Here is a 19,305-nt window from a genome sequence, read left to right as displayed (position 1 = left end):
GAGCAAATATAGGCAGTAATTTTTCAGAATCAGCTGTAGCAACATTTTTCTAGATATGTCTCTTGAGACAAAAGAAATAAAAGCAAAAATTAACTATCAGGACTACATCAAAATAAAAAGCATATGCACAACAGGGAAAAAAACAACAACAAAACTAAAAGGCAACCTACAGAATGGGAGAAGATATTTGCAAATCACATATCTTATAAAGGGTTGCTATCCAAAATAAATAATGAATCAATACAACTCAACACCCCCCAAAACAAATAATACAATTAAAAATGGGCAGAAGATGAACATAGGGGAAGGGAAGGAAAAATAAGATAAAAACAGAGAGTGGGGGAAAACCATAAGAGACTCTTAAATACAGAGAACAAACTGAGGGTTGCTGGAAAGGTGTTGGGTGGGATGGCGGGCTAAATGGGTGATAGGCATTAAGGATGGCACTTGTTGGGATGAGTACTGTTGTTATACGTAAGTAATGAATCACTAAATTCTACTCCTGACACCATTATTACAGTATATGTTAACTAATTCGGATTTAAATACTTTTTAAAAATTAAAAAAAAAAAGAAAGGCAAAGAAATGGGCAGAAGAGATGAACAGACTTTTTTTTTTCTCAAAGACATCCAGATTGTTAACAGACACATGAAAAGGAGATCAATATCATTCATGATCAGGGAAATTAAAATCAAAATTACAAAGAGATGTCACCTCATAACTCTCAGAATGGCTAAAATCAAAAACGAAGAAACAAGTGTTGGCGATGACATGAAGAAACTTGAACTCTTCTACACTACTGATGGGAATGCAGACTGGTGTGGTCACTGTGGAAAACAGTATTGAGGTTCTTTAAAAAGTCAAAAATAGAACTACCCTATGATCTAACAGTCACACTACTGGGTATTTGCCCAAAAAAGGTAAGAAAAAGAAAACAACTAATTCAAAGTGATACATGCATCTCTATGTATATTGCAGCATTATTTACAATAGCCAAATAATGGAAGAAGCCCAAGTGTCCATCAGCAGATGAATGGATAAAGTATTGTGGTATATTATACAATAGAATATTATTCAGCCACAAAAAGAATGAAATATTGTCATTTGCAATGACATGAATGGAGCTAGAGAATATAATGCTAAGGAAAATAATTCAGTCACAGAAAGATACCATATGATTTCACTCATATGTAGAATTTACAAAATGAAATAAAATGCTAAAGGGGAAAAAAGAGAGAGAGACAAACCAAGAAACAGTTTCTTGACTATAGAGAACAAACTGATGGTTAACAGATGGGAAATGGGAGAGGGGATGGGTGAAACTGGTGATTGGGATTAAGGAGTACACTTAAAATGATGAGCATTGAGTAATGTATAGAATTATCAAATCACTATTTTGTACACCTGAAATTATTACAACATTGTCTATTACCTAGACTGTAATTAAAATTAAAATTAAAACTTAATTAAATATATTTAAGAAACACTTATTGAGTGCCTATGATGTGTTAGACATTATACAAAAAACAGTGGTATAGTTGTCATCTTAAAGGAATTTACAATCCAGCAGTTTAATTATGAATGACATTTTAGCAGTCTAGCAGATAAAGATGCTGAGGACTTGTGAACTGCTTATCTGAGAATTCCCCCAAAGTTCCATGGTAAATTATCGTTCTTTAAAAAAATGCATATCACTGTGTTACCTCGACAGATATACTGGGTGTTTCCCCAGCATCTGTGTTTTTTACATTTGACTCCAGTTATTGGACTAAGGTTTGGGAACAACTGGCCTATTCCAACTCCACTCCCTTTACAGAATATATTTATAGCATTCCTGTTAAATGCTTCCTTGACTATATTTGAAAAATTTTAGTGACAGAATCTCATCCTTTGTGAGACAACTTGGTTCTTCTTTAACACAAAGCATTAGAAAGATGTTCCATATATTGATATGCAATGTAGATTCTTTTAGTTTCTATTCACTGACCACAATTCATCATTATGGAAAAATAATGCATAATCTACTGCTAAATAGTGATCTTTTAAAACTTACAACCTATTCCTTTCCTGATTTGGCTAAGCACACCTAGCTTCTCCCACTATTACTATTTAGTGTTTATTTCAGACACTTCATGTTCTTGGTCTCTTTCCACTGATTAACGTCTACTTTGCCTATATATCCCTTTTAAAATTTGACTTCCATAATTTATTGTGACACTCTGACCAGTGAAAATTCCACTGTAGCTGTATTGGAGACTAGATTTATTTTAATACAGCCTATTTGTAGCAGTTTTTTGTTTTGTAGCAGTCACATCACCCTATTAGCTTACAATGAAGTTAAGTCAAAACTTACAGGTTTTTTTTTTCTCCTACAAATGCTGTTTTTAAGCCAAGCCTCCACTCATTCATTCTTTCTCGTATGATATTTAAACATTAAAAGCAGGACATCAAAATTATTCCCATTATGTTTCATTTTATTATTTGTGGGTCATCATCCCAATTTGTAGTAGTAAACTTTTGGTATTGTAGTTCAGTCCTCCAATATATTTCCTTGTTTTTTATACTCTTTAAATCTGAAAATTTGATAATAATTTCCTAAATTAAGTAAGAAGAAGTAACATATGAGAATAAGAGAATGGGCTCTGGAGTCGGAGTGAAATTATGTATCTGGATACCAGCATTGATGTTTATTATCTCAATTGCCTTTGGGAATTTATTTAATTAAGTTCAGCTTATTTATCTGTAAAATGAGGACAATAATAAATGTACTTTGTAGTGTTATTATGCACATGTTATGTAATAATATTTATAAAGAAAATGTTAACATGATACCTGGAAGAATCATTGATTCCTTTGATGAACATATATTAAATTACTAGTAATTTTCAGACATTGTTTTAAGCCTAACAGATGATAAGTATATACCATTAAACAGGGAAGATAAAGACTCTTCAAAGAGCTTACTTTCTGAGGCATTCAGAGAAAGACAGTAAACATACAAATGTATAAAAAAACTAATAAAATGATTTCAGAGAGTGGCAATTGATATAGGTTAAAGAGATAACAGGTAATAAATTAAGGGGAACATTTTTAAAGAGACACACAAGAAGGGGAGAATATTACTCTAGTCAGAGAAAATAACAAGTTAAAGACAATGAGGAAAGAAAAAAATTATAGCAATTAAGGTATATAATGAAGGTCAGTGTCATTAGTGCATTGTGGACACGAAGGAGAGAAGTACCAGATGTGGTCAAAAAGATAGATAAGGGCTAGATCATTCAGGGTATTTTATGCTATGATAATATTTTGGATTTTATTATAAGTGGAATGGGAAACCATTAGAATATATATATATATATATATATATATATATATATATATACACACACACACACACACATATACCCCAACACACAATATATATATACACACACAATACCCCAACACACACACACACACACACACACACACACACACACACATATATATATATATACATACATATATATATATGTGTATATATATATATATATATATATATACACACACACATATATTTGTTTAAAGATCACTGTGATTATTGTATGGAGAATGATATAGCAAGAGGGGAAGTAGAAAAGCCAGTTAGGATGGAATTTCAGCAGACAGTTAAAAGATGATGACACCTTGGTTTATGGTACTAACAATGTAAATTGAGGGTGTTGGTCAATTTAGAATTATGTTGTGAAATTATATTTGACTGAATTTGTTAATGGATTGAGTATTGGAGATGAAAAAAAAAAGAAAACCAGAATGACTCTTGCAAGTGTTCAATTAATTTTAGGTAGTATTATCTATTTCTTCATCCAAATAATAAAAATACATGAGATATGACACTGGAGACTTTTTAAATGCATTGATACCCATTCTTCAGCAACACTCATTAGGATGAAACATTTTCTTCTCCTTTGGGAGCTTTAATTATTACAAACTAGTGCAGTTCCCTAGTAGAACAATCTGGTATCACAGGTCACTGTGAGTCTTCTAGACCAGTGTTTCCAAATGCAGGCCTGAGGACCAGTGCTGGTCCAAGATAATGTTATCAGCAATCTATGGTAATAAGATTTTTTTTTAATTAATGAGGAACTTACAAGCACAAATACAAAGACACACACACACACACAGAGAGAGAGAGAGAGAGAGAGAATTATGTTCTTATGTATTGAATATAGGGTGCCATGTACTTGTCTAAGAACTTTATATGTTAATTTCTATACTCATAACAAATGATATTGTCTTTTTCCTGTAGGAATTGGCAGGTTAGGAAACTTGCCCAATATACACAAAATACATAATGTGGATTTAATTTTGCTACGTGCCCTTTCGTATAAGTTTACTTATTCTGTGTTTAAGTAATTTCTATTTGTTATATTTTAAAATGTACTTTACTTTCTGAAATGATTATAGTTGTGCATGGTAAATATATGCTCACATTCTAAAGATGTGTGAAATCCAAAAATGTAGAAACAACTGCTTTAGAAATGTATTCCAGTCTAGAGCCCCCCTGAAATTTGAGGCTGAGGTCTTAAGTGCTACTTAGCATTAAGAAGCTCTTAAATTTTGATTTGCAAATGTCTCCTCCCATTCAGTAGGTTGCATTTGCATTTTTGTTAATGGTCTTCTTGGCTGTGCAGCAGCTTTTTAGTTTAATTTAGTAACATTGGTTTATTTTCATTGTAACTTTCCTCATTGAAACTATCCTTCCCTATTACTGCCTTCTTTGTTGTAAATTAATTGAACATATATACATGGGTTCATCTGGAATTTCTATTCTTTTTCATTGACCTATGTGCCTGTTTTTATGCCAGTACCATACTGTTCTGATTACTATAGATTTGTAGTATAATTTGAATCCATAAGTGTGACACCCCCACATTTGTTTCCCATTTTAAATATCATTTTGTTTATTGAGGGTCTTTTGTGGTTCCATACAATTTTTATAATTATTTACTTTACTTCTGTGAAAAATGCCATTGGTATTTTGAATAGAAATTGCATTGAATCTGTAGATTGCTTTGGGTAGTATGGACATTTTAATAATATTAATTTTTCCAGTTCATTCCCATGGTATATCTTTCCATTTGTTTATATCTTCCTTAATTTATTTTATCAGTGTACAAGTCTTTATTCAACTGTTTATATTTCAACTCTTTGTCTTTCAAGTCTTTCAACTCTTTGGTTAAATTTAATCCCTAGATATTTTATTCTTTTTCTTTTCTTTTCTTTTTTTCCTTTTTCCTTTTTTTTTTGTGAGAGAGAGTGGGAGACCAATAAACAGACTCTTAAATGTTTTTTGTTTGTTTTTTATTTACTTTTTGAGAGAGTGCAAGAGGGGGAGGGGCAGAAAGAGAGGGACAGAGGATCTGAAGCCGACTCTGCACTGATAGCAGTAAGCCTGATGTGGGGTTTGAACTCATGAACCACAAGATCATGACCTGAGCTGAAGTTAGGTGCTCAACCCACTGAGCCATCCAGATGCCCCAGTATTTTATTCTTTTTGATGTGATTGTAAATGGGATTCTTTTCCTTATTTCTCTTTCTGATAGTTCATTATAGGTGTATAAAAACACAACATATTTTTGTATATTAATTTTGTATTCTACAAATTTATTGAATTTATTTATTAGTTCTAATATCTTTTTGGTGGTGTTTTTTGCTGGAGTCCAGCTCCAGCAGGTCCAGGAGTTCCCGAAGGATGGTGGCGTTGGTGAAAATAAAACAAAACTAAAATAAAACAAAAAACAAAAATAAAAATGGACACAGACAACAGCAGTGTGTTGAACTGGCTGATTTATTATAGCAAACGTGGCATTATATATGCTAGTGATTTCCTTGTAACATATGTCATCTATGTTTTCCTAACATTGCCTAATTTTAAAAATGTTCCTATGTGTAATCAACCTTTAAGAAATAACATGACAATTTTCTCATAAAGTTCCTGCATACCCTTTGATTGATTAATTTCTTAGATTATTCCATTATTCATCTGCGTTTATCTATAATCTACAAAGCATTTGCTTTGCTGTTCTCATGAAAGGCCCTCCTTTTCTCAATACCTCAAGTGGAACAGTTACAGGGACATGACCTCCTAACCACATGAGGCCAGAAGAACAATGTGTTTTCCTCAGTCCGAGGTGCCAGGAAGGGGCTGAAAAAGCCTTAGAAACCCATGTCCCATACATTCTCAGAGAGACAATGCACCTAGGAACCAATGAACCATTCTGTACCTTAACCGACTAGGTTCAATCATCATCTGGAATGCCTCCGGGGGGTCAGGTAGGCCTAGGGTTTGAAGTCATGTGTGCCCAGAGATACACTCTTTAGTTGCTGGAGTGAGGCTTTCAAATCCATATGTCTCTCCTTAGTTGGCTGCCTTTGCTGGCAATTACATGAGGTTATCCTTCCTGCAAGTAGAGGAGTCTCCATAGGGGATGGCAAGGGCTAAATGTAAGGCCGCTCAGTTTCTTGTGGAACCTTATTTTCTTCCTTAATGATTCTTTTCCCAGGGGGCCTGCCAAGGGCAGTTCCCCAACAGACAATACCCCAGGTACTTTATTAAAGCCAAGTTAACTAAAAGCAGGAGTACAAGAAGCTTCACTGTTGGTGGGCCGCCTTGCAGTCACCAATCCATCCACAGCCCGGGCCTTGCCACTCAGTCTGGGATAGCTCAGCTTCCAGCAGTCTTTAAAGTATTCTATATATAGTTTCATATCATCTACAAATAATGACAGTTTTACCTCTTCTTTTCCAAGTTTGGTGCCTTTTATTTATTTTTCTTGCCTAATTTCTGTGGCTAGCACTTCCAAAATAAATAAAGAAGTCATAAAACTCAATAACAACAATAATAAAAAAAATTAAAAATGGGAAAATGATCTGAATAGGTATTTTTACAAAGAAGACATGTGCCAACAGGCACATGAAAAGATGCTCAACATCATTAATCATAAGGGAAATGTAAATCAAAACCACAATGAGATATCACCTTACACCTATCAGAATGGTTATTTATATAAAAAAAGAAATAACAAGTGTCATGAGGATGTGGAGAAATGGGAGCCCTTTTTCACTGTTTGTGGGAATGTAAACTGGTGCTGCCTCTGTAAAAATGGTATAGAGTTTCCTCAAAAAATTAAAAATATAAATTAAATATGATCAAACAATTTTCTGCTGGTTATTTATCTGAAGAAAATGAAAAAAAACTATTCAAAAATATATATGCATTCCTATATTCACTGATGCATTGTTTACAATAACCAAGATATGGAAGCAACCTAAAATGTCCATTGGTGGATAATGGTATGCACACACACACACACACACACACACACCACAGAATGGAATACTACTAGCCATAAAAAGAACAAAATCTTTAAATTTAACAATTTGCAACATGGATGGACCTTGAGGGTATTATGCTAAGTTAAATAAGTTGGACAGAGAAATACAAGTACTGCATGGTTTCACTTATATGTGGAACCTAAAAAACCAAACAAACCAAAACAACAAAACTTAGACTCATAGAAACAGAAAATAGATTGTTGATTGCCAGAAGTGAAGGGGGTTGGAGAAGTGAAATGGGTGAAGAGGATCAAGAAGTACAAACTTTCAGTTATAAAATAGATAACTTATAGGGCTATATAGTGTACAGCATGAGAGATTTAGTCAATATTATTGTCTGAAGTTTCTTTCTTTAATTGTTTTTTTAATGTTTATTTATTTTTGAGAGAGAGAGAGAGAGAGAGAGAGAGAGAGCCCGAGCGGGAGAGTGGCAGAGTGAGATAGAGACATGGAATCTGAAGCAGGCTTCAGGGTCTGAGCTGTCAGCACAAAGCCTGAAGTGGGGCCCGAACCCACAAACTGCAAGAGCATGACCTGAGCCAGAGTTGACCACTCAACCGTCAGAACCACCCAGTTGCCCCATTGTCTTAAGTTTCTAAGTTGACAGTAACTAGATTTATTGTGATGATTATTTCACAATGTATACAAATGTCAAATCACTATGTTGTATACCTGAAGCTAATATACTGTATATCAATTATACTTTCATAAAAAAAGTTTCTATTTTGTTTGTTTGTTTGTTTAGTAGGCTTTATGTACAGCATGGAGCTCAAAACAGGGCCTGAACTCACGACCTTGAACCTGAGGTCAAGGCCTGAGCTGAGATCAAGAGTCAGACACTTAAGCGACTGAGCCACCCAGACCCTTCTAAAAAAAAAAACTTTTAAAACACACAGCTGCCTATTTGAGCTTTCTAGTGGTTTACTCATGGAATTAGAAACACATCAGTTTGCATTTTCAAATGTCATACATTTCCATGTAAGCTCCTAATTCCATTTGCACTTTAATTACAACTGAACTGCCACTTAAATTTTTGTTTAGTTTTATCATTTGTAACATTACGCAATGGCAACAGTGGTTATGCCAGAGATCTGGGGAGGGAGCAAGACTGGCAAGGGCCTTCCCTACTCACCACAGCACTGGGTTAACAATAGCAAGTGAGCAAAACATTGCTATGCCAAACTTCTGGTTGGCAGTCAGGCTAAGATTACAATATTACACTACATGCAACTCTGCAAACTTAGTAGGGCTGTGAAAATATTTGTTTTTTCTGTTAACCATGAAGTCTTCTTTCTCATAAGGTATGGTTTACTGAACTTTGGTGCATTATAAGCAACTACCTTACTTCAATGCATGGTAGAATGGAGGGCATGGTGAGGTGGACTTCTGCATCTGACTTTTTATTATGGTCATATATTTCTATCTTTTTATCTTTCCTAATGCAGTAGCTGCTGCTGTATATACCACAGGATAGTGGCTATTATTTATAAAGCAATTTTCGTCTTCAGTGTGCATTACAAATACTAGTACATTGATCCTGAGGAGAGATGTGTTACATAATGCCTAGAGCAAATATGCATCCCTTGTATTTTCCAGTGAATTAAGTAGGTTCATGAAATACAATCAATGGATCATCAGTATTAGTTGGAGCTATATTAAACAAAATGATGCACCAGTACTGGAGTTAATAAGTGATGGTCACAGGTTCAGATTACAGTTCATTACCAGAGTCCCTGCAGGGGACACATTTGCAAACCAATCTTCTGCTTCCTGGTCTCAGCGGATTTCTTTTAATAATGACTGACATTTCTTCACAGCTTCTAAATGGGTCCAGCTGGCATTGTGCAAGATTCTCAGGTATGGTGGATTGTTTTACTTTACTTCATCTGGCAATGCTTCCTGAGAGGGCATAATTTACTATGAAAGCATTTTGATAAAATCAGCAGTGAAGTTTTGCTACTATCCTTGTATCATGTCCAGGTTTCATCACCTTCTGTACCACTGTCCACTTTATACTTCCATCACACCCTCTCAGCCCCCCCCCCCCCCGCCACACACACACACCAAGAACTTCAGGATCTGAAAGAAATAAAGAGACAATCAAATAGCTTTTCATCCTGAAGATTTTTGTGGGCATTTTTAAAATGGCCCATTGTTATAGAGAACATTTCTTAACTGCATTGTCTCTTTCACTTTATTGTTGTAAGGTAGAAAGGAGCTATTGTTCCAGAGTTTAAGGGAAAGAGGAAAGGTTCAAAGTGAGAGTAAATTGGAAAGACACAATTACATAAAATCTGAATTCACCCAACTGTTTTATTGATGCTGATGATAAGTCAAAAATTTATTTAGATTATTATACTTGAAACACCTCATCTGACTCACTCTTCTTATTAGCAAATATTCCATTTCCTGGCAATATGTCATGCTATATGGGAGAAGAATCTTGAAAAATACTTCTTTTTGAGCTTAAGCCTCTTTATCTCTTGAGTAAAATTCCATAACTTAAGTAACTTACTTCAGAATATAGTATTTATTTACTGTTCAATTATATGGAAACACCACCCAAAATGTGAATTAATTTTTATTATTATTTCCCATTTATAAATCCTCTCTGTATTCTTGAAAGCAATAAGAATAGACTTAAGTTAGTCAAAAGATATGATGCCAAATATCATCTTTCATAGTATAAAATGAAACAAAATAGGGGCACAACCTTCTGAATTATAGACATTATTTTTGCATGTAAGCAATATGAAAGATTTTTAAAAACAGAATTTTGTAAGAATTGCATTTAATATACTAAAAGAGCCTTTCCTATATGGAAATGGATAGGAGCAGAAGACCAACAGAGCAATAACTTAAGAACAGCTAGAGAAAAAGAAATAACCATATTCAACTCCCCTCAAAACCAGTCCCACTATTTTTGTTGGTCAATAATAATTTACAAGATTTATTCTCTAAATCATCTTTGATTAAACAATAAGTTCAACATGATTAGTTTCAGATTTCGCATCCTGCTATGGACCACTACTTTTGTTTGTAGAATTGGCTTTCAGGCCCCATTCTTGATTAAAGCACATTATCTGGTATGTGACTTTTTGGGTGAGAGAGTAATAATGATATAACAAAGATGAAATAGTTGGATAAGCTGCAGACACAGAAAGAAATGTTAGAACCCTGATGAAGGGAAGTTTTTCTGAAATTCTTTTTCATTTTTTTTCATCACAAATACAAACCAACTGATGCTATGTCATGTGGTGTTTCCAAATATTATTTATAAGCCAAATATTTGATCAGTTTTCTTTACATCTACAGAGAGATATCCTAGAGAAAGCAAGCCTGGGGACAACAATAGAATAGTTGTAATGCCTAGCAAACTAGAATTTTTATGTCCAAATTCAAAGAGATTGAGCTCTGTAGGTTTCAGAAAGACTTCAAAAGAATAGGCACTACTGTGTGAGAGCTCATTACAAAAGTTTACAATTGGACTGGAGAAAGAGCTTTAGGAAAGACAAAAGGCATGTTTTTTTGTGTATGAAATAATTTTGCTTCAATTTGGTGGTTTTGCAGCTACAAGAGAACAGGAAGTATAGCAGTGCCTCTGTGCATATGCTATCATTTTATGATATATAATATACTTATGCATGCATCTGAGTAACATTGTTGCTTAAGATGAGTAGGAGTTTGGGGACAGGAGCTTTGCAAGAAAATCTGAATAGTATGATATAAAATGCCATTTATTACTTTAATTTCATCTTAAACATTTACTCAAAACTTCACTAACATGAAACCACTCATTCAGTGTTCCTAATTCCAGCTCATAATATCTTAAGTTGATTCAATTAAATATAGTGTTTGCCAATTCGCCTATAAAGTCTGTGTCAAAGGTGAAAAATCCTTATGTATTACAACAGAGCCTCTACTTGACAACTTTTGTGTTTATTTTGCTGTGTATTTTCGAATGCATTAAATCTGTATAGCTTTAAATAAAGTCTAGGTAATACAGATTTTTAACCTATTTCACTAGCCACAAGTGTTTATTGAATGTTGGTGAGTCCAGAAATGTTAGGTTGTAACAAGATGCAAAAGAAGCACAGTACTGATGAGACAAATGTAAAAACTCATGAAACAACAAAAGACCAATGAAGTGCTACATTGTGTGGTGCAGAGCTACTAATTTTATTTTTTTTTTAATTTTTGTAATGTTTATTATGGAGAAAGAGAGAGACACAGAGCATGAGCGGGAAATGGGTCAGAGAGAGAGAGACACACACACAGAATCTGAAGCAGGCTCCAGGCTCTGAGCTGTCAGCACCACAGAGCCCAATGCGGGGCTCAACCTCACAAACCGTGAGATCATGACCTAAGCCGAAGTCAGATGCTTAACCAACTGAGCCACCCAGGTGTCCCTAGATCTACTAATTTTAAAAAGCAAAAAGAGAGGTTCCTGAGTGGCTCAGTCAGTTTAACGTCCAACTCTTGATTTTGGCTCAGGTCATAATCTCTTGGTTCATGAGTTCCAGCCCTGCATCAGACCCCATACTGACAATGAAGGGCCTGATTGAGATCTCTCTCTCCCTCTCTCTGCCCCTCTCCTGTTCTCTCTCTCTCTCTCTCTCTCTCTCTCTCTGTCAGGATAAATAAATAAGTAAATTTAAAAAAATCAAAAAGGATGCAAAAAGGGTGAAATAAATATGAGACTGGATACTTCAGATCTTTTCATAAAGGCACTGGGGCATAAAGTCAGCCTTCAAGAATAGTCTTGGAGTAGATAGGCAGAAATGAGCTGGGAAAGCATTTAGGATAAGGAAAATAGCATGAGAAAGTACATGGAAGGTAAAATAAATACTAGGAAATAGGAGGTAATAATTTGGTAGAGAAGGACCAGATTATTCAGGGCCTAGAAAGCATGACAGAAACTTTTTATTTGAATTGGAAGGCAAAAGGAGACTACTATAGGATTTTTATTTTTTACTATAAAGTATGCCATACACAAAAAAGAGTGCATAAAGTGGTTTAAAAATAGATAATATTAAAGATCAAAGGGAGAAAGAGACAATCTAAAAAACAGACTCTTAAATATTGAGAACAAACTGATGATTGCCATAGGGGAATAGGGTGGGAGGTTGGGCAAAGTGGGTGAAGGGAAGTGAGAGACACAGGCTTCCAGATATAAAATGAATAAATTATGGGAATAAAAGACACAGCATAAGTAATATAATCAATGATATTGTAATCGAGTTGAATATTGACAGATGGTAGTTACATTTGCAGTAAGCATACCCAGTGTATAAACTAGTAGAATCACTAGGTCCTGAACCTAAAACTAATGTAACATTGTGTGTCAGCCATACTAAAATAAAAAAAAAAATTAAAGAGTACAGTTACTATGATGAGTACTAAGTAATATATAGAATTATTGAATCAATATTGTACACCTGGAACAAATAATAAAACTGTAGGCTAATTAAAATACTTCTATTAAAAACCCTCAATTTTCCTGCACTCAATTTAAGACACAAGAATACCGGTATTTAAATATCCCTTTATATTTACTCCCAATCACATATTTCCTCCATTGCAGAGGTAACAACAATCTTAAGTTTTGTGTTATACAATGATTCTGTTGGTTTTCTTGAATACTTTAATTCTTATTATGTAGTCCTAAACAATACATTGTCCATTTTTGCTTAGCTTTGGACTTTATTTAAATATTATGATGCTATATACATCTTTATTTCACTTTTTTCTTTTGCTCAAAATTGTATTTTGGAGATTCATGTGTACTGATGTCTGTATCTGTGGTTCATTAAAATTTTATACTAGTATACAGTAGTCCATTGTGTGAATATGATGGAATTTCTTTTTCCTGTCAACTACTGACGGACTGTTGGTTTTTCTTCAGGTTTTGCTGACATGAACATTGCTGTTATGAGCTTTCTTGTATGGGTCATTTGGTAATACAGCTTGAGAGAAATGCCTAGGAGTTTTGTTGGGTCATAAGGTATTCATATGCTCAGTTTTGCTAGATCACGTAAAAATTTTATTCATCAGAAATTTATTCTTCCCCTAGCAAGGCATGAAAATTCTTGCTTCATGTTCTTGTCAACACTTGATATTGCCAATCTTTTAAATTTTTGCCAGTCTGGTGAGTAAAAAAAATTATTTAACCATTATTAATTGCATTACACTGCTTATTAATGAGGTTGAGCATATTTTATATATTCATGGGCCAGTTATATTATATTCTCTGTGAAATGTCTAATTGTGTTTTCTCATTATTTTTCAAGTAGGTTATACATGATGTGTTATATCAATTATAGGTGATGCGAATATTTTCACAAATTATTACTTGTGTTTTAACTCTAATGTGTCTTGAATGAACAAGTTTATTTTTATGTTTTCACATAAAACATATCAATCTTTTATCTTATAGTTTCACATCATGATTAAGAAGTCCTTTTCTACCCCAAGGTTGTAAAGATAGTCTCCTACTTCCAATCATCATGATGCTTTCTGAAAAGGAAATGGGCAATTCGAGGTGACAATGAGTTTATAGTCATTAGAGGTATTTAAGGAGAGGAATATTAAGGAAGAGACTCATGGACTGCCCCCAGATTGTTTGCTTGCCTTCTTTCCAGGAACATTGCAATGCCAGCCTGACTCTATTTCATTCAAACCTGATGACCTTTAGAACTCCAGCCTTTAGGGGTGCCTGCGTGGCTCATTCAGCTAAAAATCTGTCTCTAGATTGCAGTTTAGGTCATTGATCTCACAGTTCATGAGTTCAAGCCCTGCATCAGGCTCTGCACTGACAGTGCAGAGGCTGCTTGGGAATCTCAACTCTCTCCTTCTCTCTCCCCCTTCCCAACTCTCTCTCTCTCTCTCTCAAAATAAATAAACTTTAAAACTCCAAGCTTTAGAGATGTGGTGTGGGCAGGGGCTTGTTCTGGTCTTCTGAGGGAGGAGTCCATCACATTGAGACTGAAGTGAGTGCAGACAAGTGTGGCTCAGTGTAAGCAAGTTAGGCAGCCCCTATAGGTGCTGTATGAAGTGATTGAATCTTGAGTAGCTTAGCTTAGGCACATTTTTGAGAGCTCTGACTCTAGAAATAGAAATAGAAATGAGCATAAATTATAGTTATGTTACTTATCTATTTTATCTTAGGCAATTTGTATAAGCATTCTTTGTCTCAGGTTTACAATTTATAAAATGGGAATAACAACATTTTCTTTATTAAGTTACTATGAAGAATAAGTAAGATAATGCACATAATGTTCTTAGTAATATTAGGTGGTCCAGAAATGTTAGCAGTTATTATTTTGAAGGCACAATGCCTGCACAACATAAAAGGAAATCTAATTAACAATTTTACACCCAGGCTTTAAGTTTTTGTATATACCATCACTTGTTAACTCTTACCAAAGGAAAAATAAAAGTAAAGATGTACAGTTAATGGAAAATAATGGATGCTCTCCAAACATGTATTTGTCTTGGATTACAGCCAGACATGCATTTTTTCCATCTTTTCCTTTGTGTCTGCCTTCTGCTAGCAATGAAGAAACCTGGGAGGAGAAGGAGGTTGAGAATTGAAAAGTGATGGTATGCAATAAGAGGAATTAGGGCTAGGGCAAGAGAAGAAAGAAGCATGAAGAAGATGAAGATAAGATATGAAGAGCTTTGAGAGCTCTTGACTTTCATCAGTATATGTCATTTGAGAACATACATAATTTCAAAGAAATCCTGTCAGAATTTTTAGAGTGAATCATTTTCATTCTTACCACTGTAGATTTCCCAGGATACATACTAAAGTTGTGTGGGAGAGGCACAAGAAAAAATGAGAAACATGAAGTTTATACATTAACGCTTTATATCCATTAGCTTCTTAAAAGTGCCTCCACATACAATTGACTGAAGAGCTTGTGCTGTGGAGGAAGGTCAGAGAGTGGCAACATGAGTGGTAGAAAGAAATCTGCCAGCATTTGAAAAATGAAGCATAATAAGAGAGCTCTGCCAATCAATATTTCTAAAATTTCTTTTTCCATGTAACAGTAATCACCAACCAACAAAATACTTCTGAATTCATTTGAGTAGATGAGCTATAAATCTTGTCTCTTCTACACTTGAGGACAGAAAGAACTCTAGTCAAAGAACTATAACTATAGCTTGAATAAAAACATGACCAGAGATAAGGTTCTTTAAAAGTGAGAAAGGAAAATCATTAGCAGAAAACAAGAAAGCAAAAGAAAAAAGAAATGCACAATTCATAAAAGAGACAATAATCAAAACTTAGCAGTCTCTTATAGTTTTCTCTGTAAAAGAGATAGAGTGTGTGAGGCAAGGGACTCATTATCCTGCTCTTAGCTAGTAATTCACAGACAACAGAAACTGGAAATGGGGTGGTGCTGCCTAGAGAATTATAAGTCAGAGATGAGCCCATTAGTTAGAACCACTTACTGTTTACATAATGAGAAGCCATTTGAAAGATTCTCAGTATGTTTTAGAAGCTCTTCCACAGCCCAAATACCAAATGCACAATTGGCCACAGTGGACTTTTTTTTTTCATTCTTATATGCTTTGCATTTCAGACATTCAAACTAGGAATGTTGAGTGGCAGAAATCACTCCAGAAAAAAAAAAGTGCATCAATCTTCAGATTAAAAAAAAAAAAGTGCATGTGTGTGTGTGGGTGGGGGGATGCAGCAACATTTTAATCATGGTAGATACTTAAGTACAATTGAGACCAGCTTGTTTTCTTTTCATTCAGTGAGTGGAAAGACCAAATTGAATTCATTTTTCAGGGACAAATTGTCCAGAAGCCTATATTTGGGTATTCTCTCTGAATAATCCTGTTTCCTCTAAATTTAGAAAACACTAAACAAAAAATAAACACAAATGATGCTTATTGTATTTAGTGAGCATCAATTATATGCCAGTTATTGGGCTAGATGATGATGATGATGATGATGATGATGATATTGTGTGAATGTGTGTGTGTGTGTGTGTGTGTGTGTGTGTGTATACCTTCCTTTGCCCTCACAATACACCTATGAAGTAGGTGCCATTGTTATCCTCTTTTTACAAGTGAGGATGATGAACTGAGGATAACTTATTTAAAATCACCAAATCACACATTAAGAAAGTAGGAGAATTTTAATTTGAACCTAGATCTAGCTGACTTAAAAATCATGTTTTTAATTACATCTGCCTCTCTACTCTGGCTGCTGCAGACATTAATGCTTGCATATAAGTGACCAATGACAACAGCTTGTCCACTTAAAATGTTTCATAGTTCCACAGCATGCTTACTGATGGTAATGGCTGCCTTCCCTTTCCTCCTTTCTATCAGTTCATTTGTGTGGCTCATATAGTTTTTTTCAGTAATCCAGTCTGAAGTTATCCCAATGGGGAGCTTTCTATTGGGAATCAAAAAGGGTTTTATCCACTCTCACCAGTTCTTTCTCAAATCAAATGCCACAAATCAAGCTCTCTCAATTACTGCCATGGAATCACAAGAATAAGAACTACTGTTTACAGGTACTTCCATTAAATAGGAATTGAGTAGCCTGCAATTATAAATTTGCTTCCTTAATAATATAATCTTCCTACAGAGGAGCTCATATATATTGAGAATTAGCATCTGGTTATATCCTATCTTGTGCCCTGTATATAATTCTTCCATATGTGTCATTTTCATCTTATGTACAAAAATGTTGGCCCTTTGAGAGGAGGAAATATGCCTTATAATTCTTTTGTATTTCCCCTGCCCTAACTGGTGGCATAGTGTTGCATGAGTACTTGACTTGGTTGATTAAGAAAAAGAATGATAGAAATACTGCATAAGTTGGCTTTTACTAGATAAAACCACTCCAATATCTAGTGACTTTAATCAATAACCATTTATTTAGTTCATGAGTCTGTATGTTGGTAAGTTGAACTAGGCAGCTGGGCAGTTCCTCTGATGTCTCAGTCATGTGCATGCAATTAGCTGCCAGTTAACCAAGCAGTTCTGGTTTTGGTGGTTGGTTGACTGTTGGCCTTGGCAGCAGGGGTACAATGGGGGATAACTATTCTATGTGTTTCTCATTATCCAGTAGATAGTTCTAGTAGGATTCTAAAACTTAGAGTAAATGCGTGCAAGAATTTTTGAGGTATAGGATCAAAACTACCTCAATGTTGTTTCTGTTATATTCTACTGGCCAAAAAAAGTCAAAGGGACAGCTGAAGAATAAGAAGTGTCTGATATCCATCTTGACGTGGAAAGCTGAAAAGTTGCAATCTACCAGGAATGGTTCAAAATTATTGAGCACCTATTTGTGCAAAGTAATTTTATTTACTTTTTATGTTTTTAAAGTTTATTTTGAGAGAGAGAGAGAGAGAGTATGTGCATGAGCACGTATAGGGGAGGAGAAGGCAGAGAGAGAATCCAAGTAGTCTCCACACTGTCAGCACTGAGCCTGATGTGCGGCTGGAACTCACAAACCATGAGATCATGACCGAATCCAATATCCAGAGCTGGACTCTTAACCAACTGAGCCACCAAGGAGCCCCTCTGCAAATTAGTTTTAAAGTTATATTCATATTAACTCTGCTTAGAGGATGCAAATAACTTGCTCAAATTTACATGAGTTAGTGACTCATCTAAATCTAAATTTAGATTCTAGTCTGAATCTAAATACAGTGCTTTTCATAACACTCAACACTGTCTCTCAATTAAAGACGAGAGTAAGACAATATATCTCAGTAAACTTCTCAACATATCATTTTATTTTATTTTATTTTATTTTATTTTATTTTATTTTATTTTTATTTTATTTTATTTTACTTTATTTAATATCAAGTTTATTGTCAAATTGGTTTCCATACAATACCCAGTGTTCATCCCAAAATGTGCCCTCCTCAATACCCATCACCCACCCTCCCCTCCCTCCCACACCCCATCTACCCTCAGTTTGTTCTCAGTTTTTAACAGTCTCTTATGGTTTGGCTCTCTCCCAGTCTAACCTCTTTTTTTTTTCTTCCCCTCCCCCATGGACTTCTGTTAAATTTCTCAGGATCCACATAAGAGTGAAAACATATGGTATCTGTCTTCCTCTGTAGGACTTATTTCACTTAGCATAACACTCTCCAGTTCCATCCACGTTGCTACAAAAGTCCATATTTCATTCTTTCTCATTGCCAAGTAGTATTCCATTGTGTACATAAACCACAATTTCTTTATCCATTTGTCAGTTGATGGACATTTAGGCTCTTTCCATAATTTGGCTATTGTTGAAAGCGCTGCTATAAACATTGGGGTACAAGTGCCCCAATGCATCAGCATTCCTGTATCCCTTGGGTAAATTCCTAGCAGTGCTATTGCTGGGTCATAATGTAGGTCTATTTTTAATTTTTTGAGGAACTGCCACACTGTTTTCCAGAGTGGCTGCACCAGTTTGCATTCCACCCTATGACCCAGCAATAGTTGCCTGTCTCACACTCAGGTCCTTCATGCATTTTGAGCTTGTGTTTGTGAATGGTGTAAGAAAGTAGTCTAGTTTCATTCTTCTGCATGCTGCTGTCCAGTTCTCCCAGCACCATTTGTTAAAGAGACTGTCTTTTTTCCACTGGATATTCTCTCCTGCTTTGTCAAGGATTAGTTGGCCATACATTTGTGGGTCCAATTCTGGAGTCTCTATTCTATTGCATTGGTCTGTGTGTCTGTTTTTGTGCCAATACCATGCTGTCTTGATGATGACAGCTTTGTAGTAGAGGCTAAAGTCTGGGATTGTGATGCCTCCTGCTTTGGTCTTCTTCTTCAAAATTACTTTGGCTATTTGGGGCCTTTTGTGGTTCCATATGAATTTCAGGATTGCTTGTTCTAGTTTCGAGAAGAATGCTGGTGCAATTTTGATTGGGATTGCATTGAATGTGTAGATAGCTTTGGGTA

The sequence above is a fragment of the Panthera tigris genome, chromosome X (assembly GCF_018350195.1).
Source record: "Panthera tigris isolate Pti1 chromosome X, P.tigris_Pti1_mat1.1, whole genome shotgun sequence".
NCBI lineage: Eukaryota > Metazoa > Chordata > Mammalia > Carnivora > Felidae > Panthera > Panthera tigris.
Note: the sequence above shows the minus strand (reverse complement) of the source record.